Genomic DNA, 6,318 nt, shown 5'->3' with positions numbered 1-6,318 from the left:
CAGCAATGCCCGGGGTGGTGGGGGCAGGTGGAGGCCCAGTGGGGTGGGCTCAGCGCTGCTCCCCAGCAAGAGGAGTGGGTGATACCCTTTAATAGACTCGAGGCCTCAGCTCCTCCCAGTGGCGGGGGTGGGGTGGGGTGGGGAGGGCCCTGGACCCGTTGGGGAGGCTGGCCCGGCCACGCTGACCCTGTGTGTTCCCCACCTGGCCTCAGGACCCCTCCGTGGGGAGGACAGATGCCACTCTCCCAGTTGACAGGTTGGCAAAGAGCAAGAGGAACCCTGTGGCCCAGAAGGGGTGGTTTTGAGTGGGGCCAGCCATCCGCCCCAGCGCAGGTGAGGCACTGACGGCCACCACCAGGCCCACGGAGGCGGGGAGGGCTGAGGTGGAGACGCCGCGGGGGGCTTTGGGGAGAGCTCGTCTAGGCCACATAACCTGGGGGAGGCGGAGGTGTGAGCCCGCAGCCCGGAGTCTTTGAGGTGCCAGACGGCCCTGAGCCAGGGCCTGGCATTGTGACAGTGTGGGCCACGAGGCCCTCCTGGAGGAGAAGTCTCAGGGATCTTAAGCCAACTGGAAGCCTTCCCCACTGTGGTGAGCGCTCGGTGCAGAGAGGACGGGGGATGAGGCCACAGCAGTGACCTCCTCCGTGGTGGCTCCACTGGCTGTCCCTCCGATTGGAGGCGCCCTGCTCAGAGCCACACCGAGCCTTGGCTCTTCTCACCCCCGAGGCCCGGGCAGGCCTCTGGGTAGCAGGGGGACCTTGGAGCTTAACCCGTAGTTCAGGGCATTTGGAGCCCTGATGGCCCGGGGGTGCTCACCCAGCCTCCCTGGAGTCCCTCTCCCCCCTCCTCCCCATGGCCCTTGCATCAGAAAAGGCTCCCACCTGGGACGGCGGCTTCCAGAAGAGGCCTCCGAGGTCATGGCCAGCTTTTCAGCACAAGCCTGGTCTGGGCAGCTGAGTCCGGGCCAGTCCCGTAGGCAGAGAACTGGGAGGGACCCTGCCCGGCGTGGGGGTGGGCGATGGCCACTCACATGTCCTCCCCTCGCCTGGCAAATGGGCCCGGAAGCAGAGTGGCTGGGGCAAGTTCCCCCCCCCAACCCCCCCCAGCTCCTGGAATGGGATCTGCCTTTGTTTGAAGAGGGGGTGTGGGGCTCTGAGTCTGCAAACAGAGGCAGCCTATTTTCCTAGGGCCCTCACCCAGCGCACATGCAAATGCCACTGTGCTCCCCTTTGTACTCAGGGACGCCAGGGCCCATGTCAGCTGTCGGGCCGTTGCTGTGGGACATTAGGGAGAGGTGGCATCCGGCGGGGGTGGCCACAGATGTGGGCTGTCGTCTCTGCCTGGCAGGGTGCCCGTGTGGGACATGGGGGGACCCAGGTGGTAGAGCCCGTTCTGCCACTTCCTGGGTGTGGCCTCAGGCTACCACGTCAGCTCAGGGCCCACTTTGGTGCAGGGAGGAGGGCCCCGGGCCCCCCCTGGGTCCTCTCTGCTCTGGGCCTTTCTCCCAGGATCCCGCTCAGCCCTCCTCACCAGACACCTGTTGAAACCCCCGAGTCGCACCCTCGTCCTGGCTGCATCTCTGACCCCCACTCTGCTCCCAGGGAGACCCTGCTCAGCAGGTCAAGCTCCCACAGGCAGGGCCCAGCCACAGCTGGGACCCCCTGAGCCTGAGGGTCAAGCGCTTCCCACACAGACGCCGAGATGGGATGCCCCAGAGCCCAGGAAAGGGGTGAGGCAGGCGGAGACAGGAGGAACACCCGGGGGGGTGGGGAGCTCGGCTTGAGCCCCCAGGGCCTCTGTCTGGTGTGGCCCAGAGTTTTCCCAGCCGGAGACAACTTTGCCCTGTGCTCCGGCCAGACACTGCAGAGGAGCATCCCAGGAGGAGGCCAGCTGTCAGGGGCTCCCGGCTCTCTGCTCTTGGTGGCCTCAGGGATGTCTACCTGAGGAGGGCAGCGGGGACAGGTCGCGGGGGACCACCGCGCCCCACGGCTGGAGCCCTGGAGGGACACATGCACGCAGGACACCTTCAAGAGCGGGAAGCTTAGATTTTTACTTTACACGACGTTTCATGGTTTGACATTTTTCCAAGTTGCATTATTCAGGCAGTTTTCAAAGATTAAGAAGAAGAAGAAAAAAGCAAGCAAGCAACGAGCACAGGTGTTTTGTTGGGTCCCAGGTGCCAGGAAGAGCCCAGGGCCCAGATCTGCCACACTGCACGCTGGCCTTTTCCGACTGTAACCTTTATATTCATCTGTTGAACGTTTAGAGATACATCGGTGGAAGCAGGGGGAAAAGACCTCCCACTGTGGCTGAAAAAGGATCTTCGTCACCTCACAAGAACAGGGAGGTGGGGCACCTGCAGGCCCAGACTCCAGCCTGTGCCACCTGCACCTGTCCGTCCCCTCCAGACGGCAGGTGCCACCGGCTAAGCACGAGTCCCAGCCCCTCCACCCCCCCCCACCCCCCGCCACCGCCGTGGGGCAGCCTGGAAAGGGAGCAGATCTGACAGCTGGTTTACAACCCAATGTGCCTCCTCCCTGGGGTGGGCACACTGCTGCTCTGAACAAAATCACTGGGCTGATGGCCCTTGGAGTGACTGCCAGCTGGGTGCCTCTTCTGTCCTCAGTCACCCGTCCTGCACACAGTCTGAGGGGTGGGCCACGAATGGTTCGCAGTCTTCCTGTATCCTATGTGTTATCCGCTCACTCAACCCCTGCCGTCCAGGACTCATCCTTGCCCCCAGGACTCACCCTTGCCCCCAGAACCCTTCTCTCCTCCCCAGGACTTCCCCCCTGTCCCCCAGGACCCTCTCTTGCTCCCCAGGACTCATACCTGCCCCCAGGACCCTCTCCTGGCCCCCCGAGGACTCACCCCTGCCCCCAGAACCCTTCTCTCCTCCCCAGGACTCCCCCCCTGTCCCCCAGGACCCTCTTTTGTCCCCAGGACTCACTCCTGACCCCAGGACCCTCTCTTGACCCCCAGGACCCTCTCTTGCCCCCCTCCCCCAGGACTCATACCTGCCCCCAGGACCCTCTCCTGGCCCCCCGAGGACTCACCCCTGCCCTCAGAACCCTTCTCTCCTCCCCAGGACTCCCCCCCTGTCCCCCAGGACCCTCTCTTGCTCCCCAGGACCCTTCTGTCTCCTCCAGGACTCATCCCTGCCCCTCAAGAGCCTTCCCGGATTCCACCTCTCTCCCAAACATTCCCTCTGCACGGAGCAAGCACCCCCTCCCCCAGGTGGCCACCACCCTCTCTGCTCGCCTCCTGCTGCAGTAGGACGCCACCCTTGCGTCCAGGGTGTCTGTCCGCCCGTCCCCCTGCCCTGCCCCTCCCTGACCTCAGGGTACCTCCCCTGCCCCTCCCTGCTTCCCCCTCCCTCTGTGCCTCTCCCTTGCAGCCGGCTGGGGTCCTGCCAGAGCTTACTCCCCATCCAGGCTCTTCCCGCCAAGCACCCCGAGCCCGGGGGGCTGGGGTTCCGGAATGCTCTGCCCGAGGCTTCACTCTCCCCTCCCTCCGCTCTGCCTCCTCCTCTCTGCTGCCCCCTCGGCCTGCTTCCCCCCACCCCCCAGTGTGGCTCTGGCCCGGTTCTGCCCCTCAGCGAGGTCACCCCATCCCTGCCACCAGGGAGCCTGGCCAAAGGCGCGTTTCTCCCAAACGTGGAGTCACCTTCTAACCTTACAATTGTCTTCCGGTTGCTGTTTAACCTACGCCGGCTCCCCGGGAAGTTCCCAAGGGCGGGTTTTTAAAAATCTTACGAGAAGAAACAAAGGGTCGTCTGGCTCACCGCTGTATGATCCCAAGCACCTGAAAGAGGGAAGGCCGACGGACAGGGGCGGAGGCGTCGAGTGCGCACGCGCACGGTCGCCTCTCTTCCCTGCAGCCACGCTCCCCCCCCCCCCCCCCCCCCCACGTCGGGTCAGCAGTATGGCCACGTCTGCCGGTGTCTGTGCCGTCTCCTCACCTCCCTCCCTCTCGCTCCAAACTTGCCTCCTAGTAGGTGTCTTTGCTTGGGGTTGTTTCGGACCACGTGCGCGAGGAGGCGGGGTCCCCGGCTGCGCCTCATTCCCGGCTGTTCCCGCCCTTCCCTCCGCGTCTGAGAGCCCTCCAGTCCGCGTGCGCCCCCGCAGGCCGTCCTGCCTGCGCGCGCGCCCCCGCACGGCGCTCCTTCACGCACACGTGGTTTCCGGGGCCGCAGCCTCCTCGGGGTTGCCCAGCGGGCGCCGCGAGCTGTTCCGGCCGAAGAACCTTTACCGTAGCCAAAGACCCGGCCTGGGTGCGCTTCTGAGGTTCAGGGTGCCTCTGGGGTCCCTCTGCCTGGGCCGTGACGGCACTGCGCCCGGGGCCCACGTGCGGTGCCCTCCTGGACACCCCACGCCGGGAGCTTTCGACCCGGCTAATTTTGGGTAGGGGCACAGCAGCGGCCCATCCCGTGTGTGCCTCTCCGAAGACCGGCGCGCCGGGGGTGGTCGCCGGGCCCTCTGGCTTCCCTGGATTGCCTGCTGTCGCCTTCGGCGGGTTTCTAGTGGGCTCTTTGATCAGGCCTCTGCCAGTTGTAAACACTGGGAGCATGTCTCTTCACCTGCTGTCTGTGGTCTACCCGTGGTGTTCCGTGCTCTACAGGGATGTTATTTTTGCGTAGACGAACCCATCCAAACCGTGTCTGTGGCTGCGCTGCGGCCATCAATGCTCCCCTCCACTGCGGCTCACAGAGGGGTTCCCGCACTTCGTCCCGCCACCCGTTTTCCCGGTCACTCCGAGGTTTCTGACCCCGGGCCACGCAGGGGGCGTCCTGTACACAGCAATGCTTCTCGGCACCGTCTGGGGCCGGGACCCCACCAGCCTGGTCTGTAGCTTTTAGGATCCGGCAGGAAGCTGCCTCCCTCGACCCTTGTCCAAAGTTTCACGGTTCAGTGTGGATCTTAAGTTTAATGAGCTTCTCAAATATTCAAGTGGCGCTTGGTCTGGGACTGCCGGTTCTGCACACCCTTCCCCCCCTTCCCCCGCTTCCCCCCTGTACATTTCCTGGGTCTGTTAAAGCACAGAGGCCGGATGTTAGTGGGACTGGGACTGGCTCTGGGCACGTGTCCCCACCTCATCCACACCAGAGGCTGAATGCTTACCTCCTTATTGTCCTGTTTGCCCGAGGCTCTCTGGGTTTCTTTTCCTACCCATGAGGACAAACCTATCCTGTTGGCAGCGACTTTCACCACATGGCTCCCCATGCACGTGTTTATAAACGATTGCTCCTTTTCTTCCACGCCATGGTGAACACATGTGCCGTCTGCCGCTACCCGCGACGCTCTAGCTCCCAGATTAAAAAGCGGTGACCTCGTGGTTCACATGGCCCACTTTTCGGGGCGCGTCTCGTGCCCGGGCCAGAATGCGGTCTCTGCGTCACAGAGGGCTCTTTGTCAGCTGTGTGCTCATGAATGAAGGTCCCGCCGGGTGTGGCCTGCTGCTCCGGAATGACACCTCCACCGTTCTGTGGTTCATCTGACGGTGTTGTATTTGGGTGGATGATGCCTGTGAATAATGCTCCCAGCAGTGGCAGTCAAGTCCCGGATGCTTGTGTCTAGACTGTCTTTCTTCTTACTTCTAGGGCTGTAATCTGAAGACCCTTTCTGGGGCCGCGCCCTCCCGACCCCTTCCCGGAAATTTGCTTCCAGTGGGCAGGCACTCACAGGGACAGGCCACACGATTCATCCTGGTGAAGGTGAGTTGGGAACTAGACGTGACCTTAAACTTCAGGCCAACAACTGGCAGGTCCACAAATGTTGGCAGGGGTCACCTGGTCGCTCGCAGACCTCTGACCTGCTCCCTGGCTCTCAAGAGTGGCCTGTGCAGGCTACTCATCAGGATCTAGAGCAGGACCTTCCAGAACTCTCTGTGACGACGGGAACGGGTCCCCCTAGTGAGACGTGGCTACTGAGCACCTGGAATGTGCCACGTGCAACTGAGGAACTGAATCCTTTATTTCATTTTAACAAATTTAAGTTTATGTTGAAGCAACCACACGTGATGGCAAGTGGCCCCCATACCGGACAGGGCAGCTCTAGAACCTTGGAGAAGGGACCATGGTGACCATGATTCAGTGCTCTTTCTGCAGAAGGGAAATCTGAGACCCCGAGAGACCCTGGATGAGTGTTGACGTAAATTTTCTAAAAAACAAGCCAACATGACAGGGAAAGACCGGGAAGTGATGTCAGAATCTGCCAGGAGGTGGGCTCTTTGGAGGAAGTCTTGAACAGAGACTTGGGCGGGTCCGCACTGCCAGCGGCACGGGCAGCCGTGCGTGTGGGAAGCGTCTCCTCTTGCGGG

Source organism: Prionailurus viverrinus, unplaced genomic scaffold (assembly GCF_022837055.1).
Source record: "Prionailurus viverrinus isolate Anna unplaced genomic scaffold, UM_Priviv_1.0 scaffold_39, whole genome shotgun sequence".
NCBI lineage: Eukaryota > Metazoa > Chordata > Mammalia > Carnivora > Felidae > Prionailurus > Prionailurus viverrinus.
Note: the sequence above shows the minus strand (reverse complement) of the source record.